Source organism: Phacochoerus africanus, chromosome 7 (assembly GCF_016906955.1).
Source record: "Phacochoerus africanus isolate WHEZ1 chromosome 7, ROS_Pafr_v1, whole genome shotgun sequence".
Lineage (NCBI taxonomy): Eukaryota > Metazoa > Chordata > Mammalia > Artiodactyla > Suidae > Phacochoerus > Phacochoerus africanus.
In genome coordinates, this window is record NC_062550.1 from 84,383,680 (window position 1) to 84,409,408 (window position 25,729).

General features: G+C 44.9%; 1 pseudogene; it reads left to right on the forward strand.

The window, feature by feature from the left end:
• The window catches only part of LOC125130457 (putative tetratricopeptide repeat protein 41), an 86,214-nt pseudogene that overhangs the window by 52,152 nt on the left and 8,333 nt on the right, over positions 1–25,729 (forward strand).

Below are 25,729 nucleotides of genomic sequence, written 5' to 3' on the forward strand. Positions count from 1 at the left end.
AAATACAGCTAATTTTAAATTTAAAAGAAAATTACAGAGACTGTAATTTCCTAGTATCTATTCCCCATTCATATTAAACGATGTGCCCATTCCCCTCCTAGATGTTTAGCCCAGAGTATATTTTATAGCTGTCTGTGAAACTAGAGGTGAGCACACACCTAAGCTTTGGCTGATGGGATATGAATGGAGGTGATGTGGATAATGTCTGAGAAGTTTCCATGAAGAGGAGGGTGTACCCTCCCTCTCTTCTTTCCTCCTTCTTGTTGGCTGGATTGTGGATACGATGGCTGGAGATGGAGCAGCCATTTTAGACCAAGAGGTGTCCTTGGAATGGAGGTCAGGTGAGGTCAAACAGTGAACCATGTCTCTGACCTTGTACTATATCTATAGCCCTGGGTCATCTACTTTCTGACTTTTATATGAGAGAGAAATCAAGCCACTGTTAATTTGGGTTTTGTGTTACTTGCAGCCCATCGTGATCCTAACCAACATCCAAGGCAATCTCTCAGAGTAGGTTCAGTCTCAGTAAAGTCAATATGGAGGCCATCTTGAAGTGAGCATGAGGGCTGAGATCTAGGCTGGCGGCCGAGAAGGGGTCACTTGGAAAGATACCCAAGAGGGGGTATGAAAGACCATGGGCCCAGGGATCTCACACCACACCGGGCTGCCTCCAGGGACAAGATCAGTATTTCAGAATAGCTGTAGCCTCTTTGTAGGACACTTGTTGGAAAGCTCTGGATCAAGCTGCAGAAGGTTAGTTTGACATGGAATGGTACTTTCAGGAGGTACAGGAGAGCAGGAAGTATTCCCCCCCAGGACTGGTTCAGTCAGTCCTGTCCTGGGCTAGTTTTTCAGCATAAAGTATTACATAACCAGTGATGGTGATAATGCTGTCCATTTGAATAGGGCCTTACACAGTTACCAAACATAGTCACATGAGTTCTTGTTAATATTAAGTTTTCTGAAATGAGGATTAATAGTAAGATACCTCATCAATAGCTCTCATTTAGAAGATTATAACTGTGGGAGTTCCCTGGTGGCCCAGTGGGCTAAGGATCTGGTGTTTTCCCTACTGTGGCTCTGGTTACTGCTGTGGCATGGGTTCAGTCCCTGGCTGGGGAGCTTCTGCATTCTGTGGGCATGGCCAAAAAAAATATTATAAACAACTAGTTTATTTTTACACCTTGATAAGGTTTTGACAAGAGGAGTGATTTAAGGTAATGAAGTTTAAGTGCCCCTGAAATAAATGTGCTAAACCAGGAAAGGAAATTGAAATTCAAGTCTCTAAACACAATGCCATTTGCAGCAACATAAATGAACCTAGAGATTATCATACTAAGTGAAGTAAATCAGACAAAGACAAACATCATGTAATATCACTTATATGTGGAATCTAAAAAAGGATACAAATGAACTTATTTACAAAACAGAAACAGACTCACAGACTTCAAAAACAAAGTTATAGCTGCTAAAGGGGACAGGTGTCGGGGAGGAATGGACTGGGGATTTGGGTTTGGCATATGCACATTATTGTATATGGAATGGATGGTCAACGGGGATCTGCTGTATAGCACAGGGAATGCTACTCAATATTCTGTGATAACCTATATGGGAAAATAATCTGAGAAAGAATGGTATGCATAACTGAATCACTTTGTTGTACAGCAGAAATTATCACAACATTGTAACTCAACTATAATTCAATGAAACCTAAACATTTTTTTTAAATGTGTCAAATATAAAGTTAGATCTCTGGTCGCATTTGAATTCATGTGGACAATATTTTTAGGTGTTCATTTGGATTTTAGATAATATCTCCTTCGGGAGCTTTAATAGGTGCAAGACATGTTTATGTTACACCTATTTTCAAAAATTTTTATTACCGTTAACCAACAACCTGCAAAAACATTTTTATTTTTTGTTTGCAGTGTCTCCCAATAAATGTTTCACTCTGACCGTCATCTTATCAGTATTTAGAATTCCCTGGGAAATGTTGGAAGGCATGCGATCTTTGGCCAGTTCACTGTGAAATGAGCCTTTCTTGGGCAGGGGTCTGGGGGCTGTGCCTGGTCTAACACTGCATCTCTTTCATTTTGTATAGAGTCCATCCATGACAGAAATGTTTCTCAAAGTACAGAATGCTATCGGGGACTCTATCTTGAAATGGGGATGACTCAGGAAGGGTTCCAGTATTTCCAAAAAGCATGGTCCAACCTGATAGAATTTTCACCTAGCACCTTAAAAGACAACCAAGACCTAGTGAAGCAAAAAGGGATGGTGAGCACGGGCAGAGGACTTAACCTCTCGTGTTTCAGTGTCAAACTCCTGGGCTGTTCCTACCCATGAAGGAAGGGAAACGGCTGTGTGTGGGTTTAGTTTCATTTGATTTTTTGTTGGGCTGGTGGCTGTGTGTCAGTTGATCACAAGCATTCCTCCTGCGACAGGCCATCCTTTTAGAAGGTCAAAGGCTGTTATGATACGCTTCAGAAGAGGAGGCTTTGAGCAGTAAGGGGGCTGTTCAGAGCTTGACTGTGAAGCCAGCCTTTCTGGGTTCAAATCCCACCTTTCCACTTCCTTTTAGATACAAGACTTAGCCTTTCTGGGTCACAGTTTTCATATTTGTAAGAAAAGAATAAAAATAGCATCTACATTGCACATTATTGTAAGTCTAAAAGCGTTCATGGGAGACCCGAAAGCATTATTGCTCAGTATCTGATGCCCGAGGCTCCAATGGTACCACTCATTGGACAGAGACAAAGAAGGTCCATTGAATGCAGCTACTAACCATTTTTGACCCTCTGATTTACAGTCTGACGAAACCGAGGACTTCTGTCATATTTAAATGGCTCTGTCAATTAACTTATGTTGCATAACAAATCATCTTCAAACTAATGGATTAAAACCAATAGCCGCTTACCATTGCCCACAGGTCCATGGGCCCCCTAGGGGATCCCCTTGGTCCGGGGTGGGCTTAGCAAGATCTGGGCTGGGCTCATGCAAACATCTGCCATCAGTTGGCAGGACCAGTGGGTCTGGCTTGTCTAAGAGGACCCAGATGTCTGATGGCTGTCTGACGGGGTGACAGGGTGGCCCGGCCCATGTTTCTCATCCTTCGGGAAGATGGCCCAGGCCTGCAGAACTCTGAGCGGAGATCGGCCTAGGCTCAGAACTGCATGGCACCCCCTTCCACTGCATTCGATTAGTCACAGCAAATCACCAGGCAGCATTCAAGGGTGGAGAAAGAGACCCTGACCTCTGGATGGGAGGAGGTGCAGAGCGGCACTGCGAAGGGGAGCTGGGCAAGGTTGGTGTGGGGAATCCCAGCTGTTGTTACAATCCACCGCCATGGCTATGGGATCAAAGTTCACCTCAGGCAAGCTGCTTGCCTGCTCTACATTTCAGCTGTGAATCCACTTGCGTAGTAATAGTTATCATTTGCTGCATGCTTGCTATGTGCAAGGGACTCTCTGCTCACCATCTCTTTTACCTTCAGTGATAAATCCTGTGGTAGGTACTGCTACCCTCACTTTACAGATGAGGAAACTGTAGGTCGGAGCTGAAAGAAACTGTGTCAGCTCCCACAGCCAGCATATCTGGAGCTGAGCATTCAAGCTAGGCCTCTCCAGCCCACAGCCTATCCGCTTAAGTCCTTGTTGTGCAGAATCTCTTCTAGCATCAGTGTTTGTGAAGCTCTAATCCTCTGTCTGTGGAGGCTGGCTTCCAAGTCATCATCCTTGCACAGGCAGGGCTGGTCATGGACATGCTGGGGCCTTGATGAGCAGAGGAAACCAGTGTGGGAACCAGGGACACTTCCGTGGATTCTGGGACTGGCCCCCTAAGCTGGCTGGGGTGTCCAAAGCGCAGAGTTCCAGGGAGTTTGGCAGATCTTGGCCTGTACGGACGAGTGTACCAAGGAGGCCAAACCAGCGGGTGGGCTGGGGTCCCAGTGGACAGGGATGCTTAGAGTTGGATCGGCGGCATTAGCAGTAGCCTTGATGGGAGCACACTGCACTTCTGCTCTCCGGGGTCAGGGGGATTCAGGGTCTAGGCGAGCAGATATGGGTGGTGGGGGAGGATTCTAGGCTGACCAGGGCTCACACATTCAAAAACTGTTTACCTGGGGCAGAGTCCAGCAGGGTGAGCAGGACAGAGTCACCCATGCTTCTCTGTAAAGGAGCTGACTCACAACACACGAGGGAGCTGACAAATGCAGTGAGACTAAAGGCCGTGAGAGACGCGCACAGGCGAGGGAGGCAGAGCTCAAGCCGGGGGAGGGACCACTTGTGAAAGGATGGTCGAGGGGCCTCTTCGGGAGGGGGCATTTAAGCTGAGACTTGAGAGCCTGCAGGAGCCCCCTGTGGGTGGGCAGGAGGCGGTGGGGGGCCGTCCTGACAAATGGATCTTCGTGTGCAGCGCCCTGAGGTGGGAGAGGGCTCTGGCTTGTCCTCGTGATGGAAAGAAGCCTTTGGGACCTACTGTCTCACAAGGGAACATAATTCAATGTCCTGTAATAACCTAGAGTGGAAGAGAATCTGGAAAAGAAAAAGTATATATAAAACCGAATCACTTTGCTGTACTCCTGAAACTAACACAACATTGTAAATCAACTCTACTTCAACAAAAAAATTGCTTTACAATTTTTATTTCTATTTTTTTTTGTCTTTTGTCTTTTGTTGTTGTTGCTATTTCTTGGGCCGCTCCTGCGGCATATGGAGGTTCCCAGGCTAGGAGTTGAATCGGAGCTGTAGCCACCGGCCTATGCCAGAGCCACAGCAACGCGGGATCCGAGCCGCGTCTGCAACCTACACCACAGCTCACGGCAACGCCGGATCGTTAACCCACTGAGCAAGGGCAGGGACCGAACCTGCAACCTCATGGTTCCTAGTCAGATTCGTTAACCACTGCGCCACGACGGGAACTCCTATTTCTATTTTTCTTAGGGCTGCACCCGCAGCACATGGAGGTTCCCAGGCTAGGGGTCAAATTGGAGCTGCAGCCGCCGGCCTACGCCACAGCCACAACAACGTCAGATCCGAGCCACGTCTGCAACCTACGCCGCAGCTCACGGCAACGCCGGATCCTTAACTCACTGAGTGAGGCCAGGGTTCAAACCCACAACCTCAAGGTTCCTAGTCAGATTTGTTTCCGCTGCCCCACGACAGGAACTCCTACAGATTTTATTAAAATATGGTTGATTTATAGTGTTGTGTTAATTTCTGCTGTATGGCAGAGTGACAGAGTCTACATATATATACATTATTTTTAAAAGAATTTTAAAATTAAAGTATGGTTGATTTACAATGTTCTGTCAACTTTTGGTGTATAGTAAAGTGACCCAGTCATCCATATATATATATATATACTTTTTCTTGTATTATCTTCTGTCATGTTCTATCACAAGAGATTGGATATAGTTCTTTGTGCTCTCCAGTAAAAATTTTCTTTTAAAAGAGAAACATTTGTGAACAAAGGACAGGAAGCAGCTGGGCTTGGATCCTGCAAGCCTCCAGCGGCAGGAGGCATTTAAATTTTATCAGTGTGAGGAGAAGCCTTGCAGGCGTTAGGCTGGGATGACATGGCCTGATTTCTGCTTTGAGATCACATTTGCTGCTGTATGGAGAAAGGTTTCCATGCGGGGTGAGAGTGGACATGGAGGGACTAGGTGTGTGGTTGTCTCTCCCTGACATGCACATGTACAGCGTGAGGCCCTGGATGGGGTCGGGGCGGAGTGTGGTGGGTCCTGGGTGTGAATGAGGTGCTACTGATGATGGGAAAGACACTTTCTGATAATTTGATGTCATCCTTTATAATTAATACTGAATTCCACGGCATAGGGAGTTAAATCTGCTTTGCTTAGTGCCAGCAGTTTCATTCTTCCTTCCTTCCTCCCTCTGTCCTTCCCTCCCTCTTCCTTCTTCCCTCTTTCTTTTTTCTTTCTTTCTTTCCTTCTTTACCTCACCCATGGCATACAGAAGTTCCCCAGGCCGGGGATTGAACCCATGCCACAGCAGCGACCAGAGCCATAGCAGTGACAATGCCAGATCCTTAACCCACTGAGCCACCAGGGAACTCCAATTTGGTTTTGGCTGGGTTTGTGTGTGTGTGTGTGTGTGTGTGTGTGTTTTAGGGCCTCACCTTTGGCAGATGGATATTCCCAGGCTAGGGGTCAAATAGGAGCTACAGCTGCTGGCCTACACCACAGCCACAGCAATGTGGGATGAGGGCCTTATCTGTGACCTACACCACAGCTCACAGCAACACTGGATCCTTAACCCACTGAATGAGGCCAGAGATCAAACCCACATCCTCATGAATCCCAATAGGGTTCGTTAACTGCTGCGCCACGAAGGGAACTCCCTTGTTTTAAGCAATTTCTAATAACGCCTTCTGGGAAACCATTAATATATTTTTTTAACCATAAAGTGTGGCTCAGGAAACACTTTCTGCTTTTTAGAAGTTTATTATTGTTAGACTAACTCTCGATAAATTGGCAAAATGTTAGGCCTTTGTGAAGGGCACTCCCAAGGCAATACTATCTAGGTACAGCCTATTATTTATTAATTAGGTTTATGGGGCTTATTTCTGTGTTTCTTTTGCAAGCATGTATCATTTTATTGTTTCTTATCACAAGACTGTACAGGCTGCCTTCTGTAGGCCGTGGTTGCCATGGTGATGGCTGGTTTCACTGTGTCCATATTCTCACTCTATTTCTGACCTGTTCATTCGCAAAACAGACTTGAATTTGGTCTCAATCTATTGTCTTAGCTCCTTGGCCCTATGACAGCTGCACACAAGCAAATGCATTATATGAAAACCAGTTCCCTCGCAATGGGGGTCAGTAGTAGATTTATTAAGAAAAAACCTGGCTATGGACAGTGAAGAAGAAATGATATTAAACACTCTGCCTAGGGTATTCTCTCTATGGCACAGTGGAAACGAACCCAACTTGTATCCATGAGGATGTGGGTTCGATCCCTGCCCTGCTCAGTGGGTTAAGAATCCAGTGTTGCCACGAGCTGTGGTGTAGGTCACAGGCATGGCTCCATTCCTGCGTTGCTGTGGCTGTGGTGCAGGCTGGTGGCTGCAGCTCCAGTTCGACCCCTAGCCTGGGAATTTGCCACAGGTGCAACCCTAAAAAGCAAAAAAGAAATAAGAGCAACTCTGCCTCGTGACATCTTGACTCTTCTGTGGGAAAAGCCTTGAGCATCATCTTTGCCCAAATTTATTCCCTGCAGGCAGAGTGCTGAACACCCTGGCAAAGTTGTTTTAAGCATCCAAGGAGGACTTAAAAGAAAGTCATGTTTTGCGATGTTTTGCTGAAATGTCCAGCTTACTGGACAGCAATACCTGTGACCAGGCTGCTATGAAATACACCGAAGGCGTTCTGATGTAAACATGTATTTTTCTCCTTAAAAATGTTGTTTTCTATACCAGCTGTTACTATTATGATTAATATACTTAACCAGTGCTGGTTAATAATCCATGACCCACCTAACTGATTGAGTTAAGAAGGGCTGCACAACAACAACAACAACAAAAAAAGACCAAAAAAAAAAAGGAGTTCCCGTTGTGGCGCAGTGGTTAACGAATCCGACCAGGAACCATGAGGTTGCGGGTTCGGTCCCTGCCCTTGCTCAGTGGGTTAACGATCCGGCGTTGCTGCGAGCTGTGGTATAGGTTGCAGACGCGGCTTGGATCCCGCGTTGCTGTGGCTCTGGCGTAGGCCAGTGCCTACAGCTCCAATTGGACCCCTAGCCTGGGAACCTCCATATGCCGCGGGAGCGGCCCAAGAAATAGCAACAACAACAACAACAACAACAACAAAAAGAAGGGCTGCATTTTCGCATTTTTGTCCTCTGGTTCAGTGGTTCCCAACCAGGGGCAGTCTTGCTCCCCACAGGACCTTGGGCAATGTCTGGAGACATTTTTGCTTGTCAAGACTGGGGATGTTGCTATTGGCATGTAGTGGGCACAGGCCAGGGATGATCTGCAATGTTATACCCTGCACGGCTCCCTCCGCAACCAACTCCCCAGCCCCCGAATGTCAAAGTGGTGGAGTTGGGAACAGTGCCCTAGTTTCTTATAAGGATGTACACACATCTTGTAAATCATTTTGAAAGGCTTGAAACTCTGCTCATATAAACCACTCTCCTGATTTGTAGCGTCCTACATAGAATAAAGGACTTTATGAGAATTATTTTCGAAAGCACAAAAAAGGTTAGCCAACATGTATCATAGCAAGTAAGTCACACACATGCATTTTATTTTCAGATTTGCTGCTGGGAACACCTCTCTTGCAAAAACGCAATTTCGAGAATGCTTAAAGATCCGGAGAAGTTTGGCGAGAAAGACATCCTAGTTGGAGAAATAATGGAGTTTTCAGCAGATTTACTGTTTTTTTTCCACTGAGATAAGTAAAAGGTAAGCTTTTAGGAAATGTTTCAAGTGGTCTGTCTCCTTTCCCCTACTGACCCCCAAACCCACAGAGGCAGGAAGGTCTGGGATCACTCATCGGGGCGCCTCACTCCTTTGGCTCCAGCCTTGCCCAGAAAACCGAGGACAGTTCTGCCCTGATTTATTTGTCAGGACACTAGCCATCATGTATTTGAAGGCGGCTCTTAGTGCACAAACCGTTGTAGAGGTTTCGGCAGGAGGCGTGTCTCCCAGTGTCACTCACAGGCCTTGTGATGAAGATGTATGTACTTCAGGCCTCTGTGGAGTGTGTCTCTGGGACCACAGCCCCCTCGTCTGTCTTCTGCATGACCTCAGCCAGAGCCTGCAGTGCCTCAGGCTGTGCTTTCCTGCGCCCCTGCCCCCCGGCTCTCCATCCCCCCCCCCCCCCGCGCGCCACTGGGGAAGACCTCCTACTCTCTCAAGATGTGTGGGGCTTTCCTCAGCTCCCCACACAAGTCACTACCAAAGCTCCTAAAGAAAAAAGTACTGTGACATACATTTTTTAATTTATTTATCTTTTTAGGGCCTCACCCACAGCTTATGGAAGTTCCCAGGCTAGGGGTAGAGTCGGAGCTACAGCTGCCAGCCTCCAGCACAGCCACAGCAACGCTGGATCCTTAACCCGCCCACTGAGCGAGGCCAGGGATCGTCCTTATGGATACTAGTCAAGTGCCTTACAGCTGAGCCGCAAGGGGAACTCCTGTGACACTTGTTAAGGGAAGGTAAGACAGACTTGACTCAGGCCCTTTGTGATAAGTGTAGGGACCACTGCAGGGGTTTCTGCAGTGAGGGAGACAGATCGGACTCAACTCCGAGTACAAGGAAAAGTGGGGTGGAAGCTTCAGCGGATGGAAAATTACAAAGAGGAAACCTCAGGGATACGGGGTGGGGGGGTTTCTGGCTAAACAGCCCCAACAGGATTCTTGCTGAAGGCAGGCCAGGGCGATCAGAGGTCACCGGGGAACAGTGCGGGTAAGGAAAATCTGACTCAGTATGGAGGCTGATCAGATACCCAGGGTGGCTAAACTGACGTTTCGGGATCCTGCTGAGGTTGGACAAGGTGGAGGTGGACATGGAAGTCCAAAAGTTGAGGCGTCCTTGAAAATTGCCCCAAAGAGCCTGACCCATAGAGCTCTGTTAGCATCTGTGGGTTGTAGGTATTACCCTCTGGATCTAATTCGTATTGGGATCTGCCAGATCTGACCACTTCTGACAGGTCGGGATCAGAGAAGGTTTTTTGTTAAGTTCACAGAGCCCACCGCACCCGTCCTTTGCCCAGCCCGCAGCATCTCTTCAGCGAGGCCGGGACGCTCTAGGTGAAATGGAAAAGCTGTATGGTTTGGGGTTTGTAGCCCTTTCCTCGCTCCCTGGCTCCCTCTTCCCCGCCCCGCCATTCCCTTTCCTCCGTACTTGAAAGAGTTCTCTCACCCAGGAGGTGACCTCTTCTGGCTTTTGCTTCCAGGAGGAATGTGGCGTGAGTCAGCTCTGACCCTGAACAGCATTAAACCTTTCCAAGAGTATCACCCTTTAAAGGAGTAGCCCAAGGAGTTCCTGTCGTGGCGCAGTGGTTAATGAATCCGACTAGGAACCATGAGGTTGCGGGTTCGATCCCTGGCCTTGCTCAGTGGGTTAACAATCTGGTGTTGCCGTGAGCTGTGGTGGAGGTCACAGACTCCGCTTGGATCCTGTGTTGCTGTGGCTCTGGCATAGGCCGGCGGCTACAGCTCTGATTAGACCCCTAGCCCGGAAACCTCCATATGCTTGGGTGCAGCCCTAGAAAGCAAAAAAAATAAATAAATAAAATAAAATAAATTACGAAATTAAAAGTAACCCCTTCACCCTCCAGAGAAGAATGAACGAATTGTCTTAAGAGGAATAGTGGTCCGTTCTCAGTGAAATCGGTGTCATCGTTCTTGCTCAACCTTGCACCTGCTTCCCTGTGTCCCTCTCAGACCAGTCTTTCGACTGCCTCACCTCCCACTGACATCAGGCCCCCTCTTCCTCCACCAGCTCCATTTCGTCTGCACTGTGAATGTCATCAGAAGCACTGTAGTTGTGTCTCTTTGCTCGTGGACGTCCTTGGTCTTCTGCTGCTGGAGTATTTGACGGCGTTGATTCCCTCCTTCCTGAAACCATACTCTCCTGCTTTCCGAGCCACCCTCCACCATGGCTGTCTTCTCTGATGATGACTTCTCTGTTCTTTCTTGGGTTTTCTCGCTCTCTCCCTGAATCTCATCCAAACAGTGGTGTTCTCTTCAGTTTAGTTCTTGGTGCCCTAAGCTTGACGGTGCCTAGGGCTTCAGCCGTCATCCTCCAGGGTGGTCACTTCCCATCTCCACCTCCTTCTCAGACCTCGAGCCTCAGTTGCGTGCATGCACATCCATCTGCCTTCTGGGATTCTCACTTTAGGTATCCAAAGTGTTCGGGTAGTTTGGAGTTGATAGTCTCAAAACTAAACCCACCCACCCATCCCCTCTCCCTAACCAAATACATCTTTCCCATCTCATCTGGTGCAGACACCATCGCACCTTCTTAATGATACATCTTCATGATATTTATTATCAGACATCATGCTAAATCTGTACCATGCATTTTCTTATTTAATCCTGATAACAATTCTGTTATCCTTATTTTGAATGTGAGAAAACCGAGGTTTAGGAGATGAGGACGCACCCAGGGAGTCTGACTGCAGAGCCTTGGTGCCTAACCTCTGCGTCCCTCCCAGGCCTGCCTGACCTCAGAGCCCAAGCTCCTAACCTCGACGTCTGACTGCACGCCCAGCATCGGGACCGCCACCTTCCAAGTGATGCCAAGACGTAACAGGTCCCCTGTCATGTCTAAGGCCACTGCGTTAGCTCAGCCCCTCATCATTCTCCCGCTAGACCAACCGGTCTCCTGTTTCAGTTTATCCTCCACGCTCGCAGCCAGGTGCATTTTCTAAAATGCACTTTGGATCACAGCACTCTCTTCACTGAAGACTCTTCAGTATTAAAGTCCCAGACCCTTAGGTGTGCACTTCGTATCCTTAACTAGTGGTTGGTCCTCCGTTTCAGTCTCCAGGGTCTCCTCCTACCGCAGGAAATTCTGAATTCAAGGATTAAGCCCACTCATCTTTGCACCCCAGCGCCAGCATTCAGGGAACGCTTGTTGGGTAAATGGATGAATGCCATGCCTCTTCAGTGCAAACTTTAATTAGATTTCTCTTTTCTAGATTCCAAAGCAAGCAAGCAATTGAATATTATAAACAAGTGATAGAAATAAAGGAAAATGCATGCACTCTGGCCAGCTCCGCGCTCGTCAGGAAGCAGCGGAGCATTAGCCGACGCAATACCTTGTATAAATTAGGTAATTGCTTTGATGTATTTCTAATAGAGGCAGATGACTTTTTCCCTGTGTTTCACGTGCGTACTTTGCTCATTTTTAAAGTCTTCACTTTTGAATCAAGCAACTCCTGTTCCAAATACTTTCAAGCGTTTGTTGTGGTTGTTGTTGCATATTTCCTTTCCCTCATGAGGCAAGTGTGCTGTAACAGAACACCATAGACTAGGTGGCTTAAACAACGGAATTTTATTTCTCACAGTTCTGGAGCCTGGGAGGTCCAAGATCAAGGTGCCAGCAGATTCAGTGTCTGGGGAGGCCTTGTCAAAGACAGTCATTTTCTGTGTCCTCACATAACGGAAGAACCACGGGGAGGAAGGTGTCTCTTTTTTCAGGGCACTTATCCCATTCGTGAGTGCTTCACCCTCATGGCCTTATCACTTCTCAGAGGCCCTGCCTCCCAATACCACCATCTCGGGGGTTTGGATTTTGACATAAGAATTTTAGGGGGGACATAAATATTCAGTCCATAACAGGAGTTCCCGTCGTGGCGAAGCAGAAACGAATCTGATTAGGAACCATGAGGCTTCAGGTTCGATCCCTGGCCTCGCTCAGTGGGTTAAGGATCTGGTGTTGCCGTGAGCTGTGGTGTAGGTTGCAGATGCAGCTCAGATCCCACATTGCTGTGGCTGTGGTGTAGGCTGGCAGCTATAGCTCTGATTGGAACCTGACCTGGGAACCTCCATATGCTGCGGGTGTGGCCCTAGAAAAGACAAAAGACAAAAGAAAAAAAATTCGGTCCATAGCAGAAAGATATCTTTTTTTTTTTTTTTTTGGTCTTTTGTCTTTTTAGGGCCCCACCCACGGCATATGGAGGTTCCCAGGCTAGGAGTCCAATCAGAGCTACAGCTGCTGGCCACAGCCACAGCCACAGCAATGCCAGATCTGAGCCGCATCTTCGACCTACATACACCCCAGCTCACGGCAACGCTGGATCCTTAACCCACTGAGCGAGGCCAGGGATCAAACCTGCAACCTCATGGTTCCCAGTCGGATTTGTTTCTGCTGAGCCATGACAGGAACCCCCAGAAAGATATCTTTTAAAAGTCTTTTCCATCCCATTTCTCATTCTTTTATAGAGTAGGTACCCTTCTTCCTTCCGATTCTAAGATGCTGTTTGTATAGCAGCAGCCTTGTCATATTTATTCCTGTGTCATTGCAGTAACATGTGACTGGAAATAACAAATGACTTTTCACATGGGCCCACTTTTGACTTATAGGGCGTAGGACCCCATGCCTCAGGTCTGGCCCAGAGATATTTGAAGGCATTCCCTTTCTTTCTTTCTTTCTTTCTTTCTTTCTTTCTTCCTTTCTTTCTTTCTTTCTTTTTTTTTTTTTTGTCTTTTTAGGGCCACACCCATGGCATATGGAAGTTCCCAGGCTAGGAGTTGAATTAGAACTGCAGCTACTGGCCTACGCCACAGCCGCAGCAATGCCAGATATGAGCCACGTCTGCGACCTACACCACAGCTCATGGCAACACTGGATCCTTAACCCACTGAGAAAGGCCAGGGATTGAACCCATGTCCTCATGAATACTAGTTGGGTTCGTCCTGCTGAGGCCCAGTGCGAATTCCTGGAGGCATTTTTTAATTAAAGATAAGCATTTTAAACTTGAAATAAAAGTTAAGAATTGAAATTAAACACTTATCCTTAAATGGAAGTTCCTTGGTGGCCTAGCTGCTAAGGATCCAGTGTTATCACCACTGTGGCACCGTTTTGATCCCTGGCCTGGAAATTTATGTACACTGTGGGCACAGCCAAAAAAAAAAATTGTTTTGGCTTTAAATCTTGTTAGGAGGGATTGGGGTTGGGTCCAATGGCTCCTCTTGATTCTGCTTTGCTCCCTTTCATGGGAAGAGTTCAGATTCTTTGAGTGTCTCCCACCAGAATGGTGATGTTATTACCTCTGGTTTATAGTGATGGTTGAATCTCTTTGTCCCTGGTACTAGCTCCGTTGGGTGCAATTTACTTACATTTTAAGGGTGGTCCTCTGGGGTCACTACTGCAGAACTCAGAGGCCTCTGGGAAAAAGGTCCTGCTTTCCAGGCTCTGCTGTGGCCAGGGACCAGGGTAGCAGAACCTTGCCTTTTACTGCTTCAGTGCCTCTGTGACTCAGTAGCCCATTAGCTTCTGCAAATAGTAACCACGTCATGAATTCTGTCATTTGCCTGGAGCATCGCTGACAAACTTGGGAATTGAGGACAAAGGGAGTTGAGTTGCAGGCTGCAGATAAGGCTTGATCAGTGAGCTTGAGACAGACCCCAGCTGGAGGGCGGGGTGAGGGGAGTAAGAGGTGTGATTCCCAGAGGGCAGCACTTCCCAACTACGGACTTCCGATTCCGGTGAGGGGGTCAGACAGAGTGAGGGCTCAGTGAGGGTCAGAGACCTCTCAGGCCCTAGGCAGCTTTGTTTATTGTTTCCAGGAGGCTACACTAGAAATCTCATTTTCTGTAAATGCCACAGCTAAAAACATTTCATTTTGACTCACGATCAGGGCTTCTGAAACCTCATTGCCACAGCGCACACTCTACTTCAGCCTTAAAGAGATGTTTTCAACCTGGGTGATTTTAACCCTCAGGACACAAAGTCTAGAGAAACTACTGATTGTCACGGCTCGGGGTGGGGACAGCTACTGTCATTTGGTGGCTGGAGGCCTGGGAGGCTGCTAAACATCTCCCAGTGCCCAGGAAAGCCCCTCAAAATAAAAAATTATCCAGCCCCACATGTCAAGAGTTCCGAGACTAAGAAAACCTGACCTAAACCAACCACTTTCCCCGGCATATACATTTGTCATTCATATTATAAACAGGATTGCTCTCAGCTTAGTCATTTGCTGAAGAAAAAGGCTTTAAAATATTTGCAATAAAAAATATTTGCTGTAGTCGGGTGTGTGTGTGTGTGTGTGTGTGTGTGTGTGTGTGCTTTTTTTTTTTTCCAGTAAGGGTTTCCAGGCTAAGTGAATGAAAGGCGTTATTTATAAACAGAAAATGCAGGAGCAAATCTAGAGAACATTTATGGAAAAGGAACAAGTCTTGTAGACGAAAATGCAGCCTCTGTACACCAGCACCAATTAAGTCTCAGAGACAGAGTTTTTTGTTTTTGTTTTTGTTTTGTATTTTTGCTATTTCTTTGGGCCACTCCTGCGGCACATGGAGGTTCCCAGGCTAGGGTTTGAATCGGAGCTATAGCCGCCGGCCTACGCCAGAGCCACAGCAACGCGGGATCCGAGCCACGTCTGCAACCTACACCACAGCTCACGGCAACGCCGGATCCTTAACCCACTGAGCAAGGGCAGGGACCGAACCCGCAACCTCATGGTTCCTAGTTGGATTCATTAACCACTGCGCCACGACGGGAACTCCTCAGAGACAGAGTTTTGAGGAAGAGAAAGAACAGCTTTATTTCTTTGCCAGGCAGAGGAGGACACAGCAGGCTAGTGCCTCAAAACTATGTCCTGACTTGAGAGGGGGGAAAGCAACGGATTTTATAGGTTTCAGAAGCCAGGGTTCTTGATTACGGTATTTATATTATTCTTCATCCATGGATCATTTCCGAGCTGTCAGATGGGTCTGGGGATGGTTTCTGATTGTCTCTGAGGTTATGGTTCCTTGACCTGCTCTCTGGTGTGAAGATGGCTTGCAGGGAAGGGGTGTCAGGGAGTGTTTCCATTACAAAAGAAAACACTGGGTGCAATAGAACTCTACCTGGAAAGTAACCATTAGTAAAAGAAAGCAATTAATCAAGGAAGAGATCTTTTGTGAAAATCCAGACACTAGGGGCAATATAACTCTAACTCGAAAGTAAACATTAGTACTGCGTTCCTGGGCCAAGGCAGGACATAATGGAATAGAGACTGTTTTAACTAGTTTTTAACTGTAACAGTATTTCCTAATCATTAACTCTTGAGTCAGCCTTTTGAGACCGAGGGGAGGCCTGGGAGGCTAAAGGAAAGGTCTTTTACTTCAAAACACGAAGCTTTAGGGTCTGGTACATAGTTTCAGTATACCTGATCTGGTTACGTCATATAATTTTTTATTACCAGTTTTGGTGGCCTCTCTATGATGAAAGTATACTATATTTGTTTATTTTCTGACAAGGACGCATCTGTAATGGCAATTGCAGTGCTTTTATGACTTCATAAGCCTTTACAATGGGCTTCTATTTTGCAGTCAATTTTCTTTTTCACTGTTTTTTTTTTTTTCTTTTTTCTTTTTTAGGGCCACCCCCTCAGCCTGTGGAGGTTCCCAGGCTAGGGGTTGAATCAGAGCTGTAGCCACTGGCTTACACCATGGCCACAGCAAGGTCAGATCCTGGTGGCATCTGTGACCTACACCATAGCTCACAGCAATGCCGGATCTTTAACCTGTTGAGCAAGGCCAGGGATTGAACCTGCATCCTCATGGATGCTAGTCAGATTCATTTCCGCTGAGCCACAATGAGAACTCCCTGCAGTCAATTTTCAATGTGGTTATAACCAAGTATTTTTTCTGTAAGGACTACTTCCTTGCCACTATTTTGTTGTTTTTCTCACCTGCTGGTAATGGTAGTTGGCTCATTTCACATAAGGCCCACTCCAGGCTCACAGGAAAGTTGTGAATGGTTAGTTCAGCTGTCAAGGCAGGATTCTTGTGCTTTTGTTTCAATCTCTGGTGGTAAGAGCCGATGGAGAGCTTCAGAACAGGAGAATGAGGGCCTGGGGAGGGAAAGTAGACTAAGTTTATGGAGACCTCAGAATCAGCTGTTCTTCAACGTGTTTTTAGTTTGCCTATGCGGGGCGGGAAAGCTTTTCCTCCATTCTCTTAGAGTTCCTGGCTGAGCCTGAAAACTAAGTTGAAAAGACGGATTTTCAGTATCCTCCTCTTTCCACCTGACCCAGCAGACAGAGATCTAGGAGGCTGATTTTGGTGAGAAGTTTTATCTTCTACGACTTTTGTCAGAGGCCACGGATCTCTTAACTACAGCTTCTGACCAAGCAAGATGTCTTAGATGATAGAATCCCACCTTTATCACCAAAACTGTAGGGGAGAAAAAAAAATTTTTTTTCTCTACCCTCCTAAGGTTTCTCCTGCTGGGACCCTTTAAAATTAGCCTGAGTGCTGTGGCTGTGGTGTAGGCCAGCAGCTGCAGTTCCGATTTGACCCCTGGCCTGGGAACTTCCATATGCCACTAGTGTGGCCCTAAGAAAAAAAAAAAAGAATGGGAAATGGATAAAATGTAGAAAGGGAGAGTTAACACTCTCAATTAAGTCCACTGTAGATAGAAAGAACTTGAATTTGGAAGGAATATAGTTAGTCTATCATGAAAAAAAATAAATAAAAATAAAATTAGCTTGAGAAACGGTTGATTAACAGGAGAAAAATCGAACAGAAATTTACTCGTGTGTGCGTCACACTTACACACCACTCGGTGAGGAGCAACCCTATGGGGTGGCTCTAACTTGGGGTCTATATACTGTCTTAGCAGGGAAGAAGCAGGGGGGAAAGGGCACTCGTGGGAAAGCAGGTGAATCTCTGGAAGGGTAAATCAGCCCTTAGGAGAATAGAGGAAAGGGTAGTTGGTGATAGTGTCTGTCTGGGTCTGGGGCCAGCTTCCTAACCTTCCAGGGAGGGGACTTCGAACACTTGAGTCCTTTTGGGAGGCTCTGCGTTTAGGCACGTGAGACATCTCAGGAACTCAAATGCCTCGGCTCGGCTCACAGTAATTCTAACGTCAGTGTGGCCTGCTTTGGGGTGGCATATCCTGGTCCTTTGAACTGGCTCTGATGGAAAATATCTGTCTACATGGAATGTGCCTGCGGGACTCCACAAGTTAAGAAGGAAGCCAGAGCCGCATGTAATCAGGCCTCATCATCAGTCATGTTTAAAGAAGTCTTGGGGCCTGTGTAGTAAATGTTATGGAACATTAGGCATTAAGTGACCCTCTTTAAAGTCTGCACTGCCTTTTTTTTTGGCCGCATGTGAAAGTTCCCCAGACCGAGGATCGAACCTACGCCACAGCTGTAAACAGAGGAGATCGAACTGGGTTTTAGTTTCAGCCTGGCCGTAATGTTACGTGACCTCGGCCAGGGCACAGGTGCTCAGGTGCGGGTCTGTCTGGGCACCATCTGTAACACACGGGTGTAGGGCTCTTCGAGGCTCCCTGCAGGGTTCCTGTTGCACGTTTACGGTTAAGGGGGGCAGGGTCAGAAGTGGGAGGTTTTCCGGGAAGAGCCCCTCGGGTGGGACGCTTAAGGATGACGGAGAGCGCGAGTTGGCAGAGAAGGGGGCACGTCTAGACAGGGGATCTGTGTGAACACAAGTAGGAATAAACAAGATGGGAGGAGACCAGTGGGGAGCTGTCGGGGGGCTGTGAGAAAGGGGGGACAGGAGGTGAAGCAAGAAAACAAGTCCTGGTGAGCACACAGATTCCAAGGCAGTCCTGCCTGTGGACAATTAGAGATTTAAGACCGAAGAAGGCTTGGGGCTAATGACCCTCTCATGGGCTAGTCCTAGTTAGGAGATTGTTTTAGAAACTCTTTAGCATTATGGAGGAGTTCCTGTTGTGGCTCAGCGAGTTAAGAACCCCGCATAGTGTCTGGGAGGATCCTGGTTCAATCCCTGGCCCAGTGTAGATCACAGATGCGGCTCCGATCCGGCGTTGCTGGGGTAGGCCTGCAGCTGCAGCTCTAATTTGACCCCTAGCCTGGGAACTTCCATATGCCGCAGATGCAGCCATAGAAAGAAAAAAAACAGAAAGAGAATTATCTAGAACTCAGCTAGGCTGTCTAAAGTCTGTGTACAATTTCAGAGCCAAGTGAAGTCCCCGTCTGTCCTGTTAAATGAACCCCCACTCTCATTACCTTTTCACTCAGTTCCCTTTTTCTTCATAGCATTTAGCACTAGCTAAACTTAGGTATTCGTTTACTGGTTTTTTAATGACATTAAAAAATTGAGGTGTAGTTGATTTAAAATGTGTAAGGTGCACAGCAAAGTGTGGTTGATTTAAAATGTGTCAGGTGCACAGCAGTGATTCAGTTACATACACATGTATGTAATATGTTCTTTTCCAGATTCTTTTCCATTATAGGTTATTATAAGACATTGAGTGTTGTTCCTTATGCTATACAGTAGGTCCTCATTTGCCTGTTTTATGCATAGTGGGTTGAGTCAGCTGATCTCAAACTCCTAATTTATCCCTCCCCACCTTTCCCCTTTGTTTGTCTATTTCTATTTTGTACATAAGTTAATTTGTATCATTTTTTAAATTTTTTTGCTGCACCCATGGCATACAGAAGTTCCCAGCCCAAGGATCAAACCTGTACCACAGCTATAACTAGAGCCACAGCAGTGACAGTGTCAGATCCTTAACCTGATGAGCCACAATGGAACTACTGCACCATTTTTTTTTTAGATTCCACATATTCCATGTATAAATCAAATTGTCTTTCTCTGTCTGATTTACATAATATAGTAATCTCTAGGTCTATCCATGTTGCTGAAAATGGCATTATGTCATTATTTTTTATGGATGAGTAATATTCCATTGTAGTATATATACCACGTCTTCTTTATCCATTCATCTGTCAATGGACATTTAGGTTGCTTACATGTTTTGGCTATTATAAATAGTGCTGCTGTGAACACTGGGGTGTAGGAACCTTTCGAATTAGAGTTTTTGTCTCTTTCAGATACATGCAGGACTGCAGGATCCTATGGCAACTATATTTTTAATTTTTAAGGGAACCTCTATACTGTTCTCCATAGTGGCTGAACCAACTTACATTTCCACCAATAGTGTTGGAAGGTTCCCTTTTCTCCACACCCTCTCCAGCATTTATTATTTGTGACTTTTTTTTTTTGCTTATTTATTTATTTCTATTGACAAAATAATATATATTAAAGTATACAACCTGATGATTTGATCTTCATAGAGTTTGTGAAATGATTACCACAATGTTAGTGATACCTCTATCACCTGACACAGTTACCTTTTTGTGGGTGTGGTAAGAATGCTTAAGATAGGCTCTCTTAGCACCTTTCAAGTATGCTATTTAGTGTCGTTAACTATAGTCACCCAGCCATACATTAGCTCCCCAGAACTTTTTCATCTGATAACTGAAGGCTTGTGCCCTTTAACCACCATCTCCCACTTCCCCAGCTCCTCCAGCCTCTGGCAACCACCGTTTTACACTTTGCTTCTTTGAGTTCAATTTTAGATTTCACATATAATTGAGGTCATAACAGTATTTGTCTTTCTCTGTCTGGCTTATTTCATGTAGCATAATATCCTTCAAGTGCATCCACGTGGTTGCAAGTGGCAAGATTTCCTTCTATTTTATGGCTGAATAATATTCACTGGGTTGCATGATAATAAAATTGCCTATATTATTTAGAGATACATACTGAAGTATGTAAGGACTAAGGGACATGCTTGAGATTTGTTTTAAAATACTTTAGATATAAAGAGAAAAGGGATAGCTATGTGATATCTGTATCGGTCACATTTTCTTTATCCATTCATCTCTCATTCATCCTTGAACAGATACTTAGGTTGTTTCCATATCTTGGCTGTTGTGATTAATGCCTCAGTGAACAGTGGGATGCAGATATTCCTTTGAGAGACTGATTTCATTTCTTTTGGATGTATACTCAGGAGTAGGGTTACTAGGTCATATGGTAGTTCTTTTTTTTTTTCTTTTGTCTTTTTGTCTTTTTAGGGCTGCACCTGTGGCATATGGCAATTCCCAGGCTAGGGGTCTAATCGGAGCTGCAGCTGCCGGACTACACCACAGCCACAGCAACACAGGATTTGAGCCACAGATGCAACCCACACCGCAGCTCACGGCAATGTCAGATCCTTCACCCACTGAGCGAGGCCGGGGATCGAACCCACAACTTCATGGTTACTAGTCGGGTTCATTAACCACCGAGCCACAATGGGAACTCCATGGTTGTTCTATTTTGAAGGATTTGAAGAGCCTCCATTCTGTTTTCCATAGTGGCTGCACCAATTTACCTTCTCAGCAACAAATGTTCCCTTTTCCCACGTCCTTGTCCACACTTGTTAACTCTTGGCTGTTTGACAACAGCCATTCTGAAAGGTGTCAGGTGAGCGCTATTGTGGTTTTGATTTGCATTTCCTGGTGATTAGTGATGCTGAGGACCTTTTCAGATATTTGTTGGCCATTTTTACGTCTTCTTTGAAAAAAATGTCTATTCCTGTTCCTTATCCATTTTTTAATTGGATTACTTGGTTTTCTTTGCTATTAAATTGTATAAGTTCCTTATATATTTTGAATATTCACCCCTTATCAGATAGGTGCTTTGCCCATATTTTGTTCTTTCCACAGATTGCTTTTTGTTTTATTGATTCTTGTCTTTGCTGTATGAAAGCTTTTTAGTTTGATGTAGTCCCACTTGTTTATTTTTGCTTTGTTTCTTGTGCTTTTGGTGTCACATCCAAACTATCATTGCCAAGACTGTTATCAAGGAGTTTTTCTGCTATGTTTTCTCCTAGGAGTTTTATATTTTCAAGTATTACTTTTAAAGTTTTATTGAATTTTGGTTGATTTTATAAATGTTGTGTTGATTTCTGCTGTATAGCAAAGTGATTCAGTTATACATATACACTTATCCATTCTTTTTCAGATTCTTTTCCTATCGGTTATCATGGAATATTGAGTAGAATTCCCTGTGCTACACGGCAGATCCTCATTGACCATCCATTCCACATACAATAGTGTGCATATGCCATCTCAAACCCCTAATCCATCCCTCTCCATTGTATTTTCCCTTTGATAACCATAAATTTGTTTTCTATGTATGTGAATATATTTCTGTTTTGTAAATAAGCTCATTTGCATCATTTTTTTAGATTCTACATATACATGATATCATATGATATTTGTCTTTCTCTGACTTACTTTACTTAGTATGATAATCTCTAGGTCCATCCATGTTGCTACAAATGGCATTATTTCATTCTTCTTTTTATGGATGAGTAATATGTCATTGTATATGCATGCCATATCTTCTTTATCCATTCATCTGTTGATGGATATTTAGGTTGCTTCCATGTCTTGGCTATTATAATTAGTGCTACTAGGAACATTGGGATGCATGTACCTTTTGACTTAGAATTTTTGTCTTCCAGATAAATGTGCTTGAGTGGGATTGCTGGATAATATGGTAGCTCTATTTTTAGTTTTTTTTTTTTAAAGAATCTCCATAGTGTTTTCCATAGTGGTCATACCAGTTTACATTTCCCACTAACGGTGTAGGAAGGTTCTCTTTTCTCCACACCCTTTCCAGCATTATTTGTAGGTTTTTATTTTTATTTTTTGGCAGTGCTCACCGCATGCTGAAGTTCCCAGGCACCACAGCTGTGACAATACCAGATCCTTAACCCACTGAGCCACAAAGAACTCCCATTTGTAGACTTTTTGATGATGGCCATTCTGACCAGTTCGAGGTGATATCTCATTGCAGTTTTGATTTGCACTTCTCTAATAATTAGTGATGTTGAGCATCTTTTAATGTACCTGTTGGTTATCTGCATGTCTTCTTTGGAGAAATGTCTATGTAGGTCTTAGTAGTTTTAAAAAAAATCTTCCTCTCTTGCTAAAAAATAAGAGACTTGATCTGTCTTCTCCACCATTATATGCCCAGCTCCTAGAACAGTAGCTGGCACATAGTTGCTCAATCAAAATCTGCCAAATGAATGAATGTATAATGGAGGAAATGCCTTTGCTAATTAGAATTTAGCCTTCCACTTTAGAAAAGCAAGTACTGATTATTAAGGATATTTTATTTTATTATTATTATTATTATTTTTTGTCTTTTTGCTATTTCTTTGGGCTGCTCCCGCGGCATATGGAGGTTCCCAGGCTAGGGGTCGAGTCGGAGCTGTAGCCACTGGCCTACGCCAGAGCCATAGCAATACGGGATCCGAGCCGCGTCTGCAACCTACACCACAGCTCACGGCAACGCCAGATCCTTAACCCACTGAGCAAGGGCAACTTCATGGTTCCTAGTCGGATTCATTAACCACTGTGCCACAATGGAACTCCTATTAAGGATATTTTAATGTTGATTACCTGTATCATTCATTCAACAAAATTTATTGCACCTTAAAGCAGTAAAAAAATTTTATTCAGGACTATTCCAATAGTGGAAAAGAGACATCAGTACAGATAACATGGGCAAGGGGGAATTTATAGCCAAGGAGAAGGGTGGGTGTCTGTGGATAGAAAATTGCTAAGAGGCAGCACCAAGGGTAAGGTGAATTCTGGCTAAATGAACCCAACAGGATTCTTACTAAAGGCAGACCAGGGTGATCAGACAGTACCTGAGGAATGGTGGAAGATGAGAAAACTGACTAGATACTGAGGGTGATCAGGTGTCAAGGATGGCTAAACTTATTTAGCAGGGTTCTTGCTAAAATCAGACTATGTAGAGATAAACAAAGAAGCCCAAAAGTCAAGCCTAGTTGAAAAAGAGCTCAGAGAGCCTAAGTAGAGTTTGGTCAACAAGATAATCTTTGTCAGATGACAGTCTCTGTTTTAGTTCCTGGTGATATAGCAGTGGACAGGACAGGTAGAGACCCACACTGCCTCCACTGAGCTCACACTGAGGCCAAGAGCTGTCAGACAACTAAATACAAGACTGTCTAGCTGCAGTTGTGGAAATGCCACTATAGAGACGGTAGCTGGACAACTAAATACACAATGGCTGAACAATTGTGCAAAGCGCTGTCATGGCAAAATGCACATGCTAACAGGGAATACTGATCTGTTAATGGAGGGGAGGATGGGTCCGGGGTGCTTCTTAGGCAGCGATATGGACACTGAATCTGAAAGAGGAGGATCTGCTTGTTATGGAAAGTGGTGGTGAGGGAAGGGAGTCATCTAGGCAGCAGGAACAGAATTTGCATATCTGGAAGGAACCAAAAAGGCCAGTGGGGCTAGGTTGCAGAGATCAATGCAGGGGAGAAGGTGCACAAGGGGGATGTCAGAAAGGTGTCGGAGCCTGTCACAGGCCACCAGGCCTGGCCAAGGAGTTTGGGATGTTACCTTAAGGGCAGTGGAGAACCAGTACAGGGCTTTTGCAAAGTAAGGCAGTGTTAGGAACTTAGGGTCCTTCATTCCTCCAACACTGTCATCACAGGAGATTTCTCACACCTAATGCTGAAATAACTGTGTATATCCAGTGTCATAAAGGATCTCAAAGAACGCTTTTTTTTTTTAAATTGAAGTATAGGTGATTTACAATGTTGTGGTTTCTGGTTTATAGCAAAGTGAATCACACACAAACACACACACACACACCTTTTCGGATTCTTTTCTATTGTGGTTTATTACAGGATATTGAATATAGGTCCCAGGGCTACACAATAGGATCTTGTTGTTTATTCATTCCATACACAATACTTTGCATCTGCTAATCCCAAACTCCCAATATTCGCAATCCAACCCCCTGCCCCTCCCACCTTGGCAATCCCAAACCTGTTCTCTATGTCTAGGAATCTGTTTTACAGGTAAGTTCATCTGTGCATACTTTAGATTCCACATGTAAGTGATATCATATGATATTCTTTCTCTTTATGACTCTCTTTACTTGGTACGATAATTTCTAGATGCATCCATGTTGCTGCAAATGGCATTATTTCATTCTTTTAATGGTTGGTTAATATTCCATTGTATATAGAATACAATATAATCTTCTAATGGGTATGAAAATAGTGGGCTTTCAGCAGTGATCATTCAGATTTGAATTATACTCCCAGCATTTTAATGCATGAGATTGTCATAAACATATATTAAAGTGATGGATTTGGGAAAGGGCGGTAATCCTAAAGTTTGCCTTTTCTACTGACCACATTTTCTTGAGGCAATTCTTCAAAAGTGAAATCTCCTTCTGTTCCATATTTCCGTTCCGGCTTGTCTTCTCTCAATTTTGATCCAGTTTCAAGAACAAATCTTAACCTAATAAAGCTACTAATTCTAGAGATTTTAGTACTAATCCTGACATGAAAAGTGGGTTTTTTGACATATGTCCCCTGCTACCGCTGACACAGACCAACCTGTTTTGCTCTCCTTCTCTGATAAGTATTTAAATCAGCCTGTTGAGAAATCATTCCAGTGGGAGGAAAACCCAGAAATGGCCTTTCATATTCCAGCCTATCGAGCTGAGGGTTCTCTACTGTATTTTTTATTTGGGGTGAAGGATGGCAGAGGCATATTATGTTACTTCCCTCTCCCTGGGATTCTGTTACAGAAGAAATGTCAAGCATTCAGTCACATTTGAAGGAAGAAATTAAACAAAGGCTCTAATGGCACGAGATTTCAGTGGCACGAATCAGTCCTTTTTTCCTCATTTGATTTTAAACTGCTTGGTTCAGCCAGAGTCCAGTTCTCTGTAGCAAGAGGTCCTTTAATCCAAAAAGTCACGGAGCTCTCGTGGCCTGCTGGCTAAGGACTCAACATTGTCACTGCTGTGGCTCAGTCCCTGGCCTGGGAACTTCTGCCTGCCACGGGCATGGCCAAACATTTTTTAAAAGTCAGATAAGTGATACAGGCCAATGTTACATTTTAATTTTAACTTAAACGTTAGAGTCAAGATCTTTGTTTTTAATGGGTCCTCTGTTTGGCATTAGATGTTATCTTTCTCAAAATGCATCACCCCCAATTTCAAATGTTGGTTTCTGTAGGGTAAGAACTTAGGCAATTTTGAGGCTTCTGGGCAGGATCCTTCCAGATTGCTGCCTTTCTCACCTTCGGTCTTTTACAGTTTTCTTGTTCAGTCATAATTTGAGAGAACTCCAGAGCATTCAGCTTGTTTTTCATTGAAAACAACACTCTTGCATTCACACTCACATGTTACTCGTTTGTACCATGTTACTAATTCATTTACCAAAG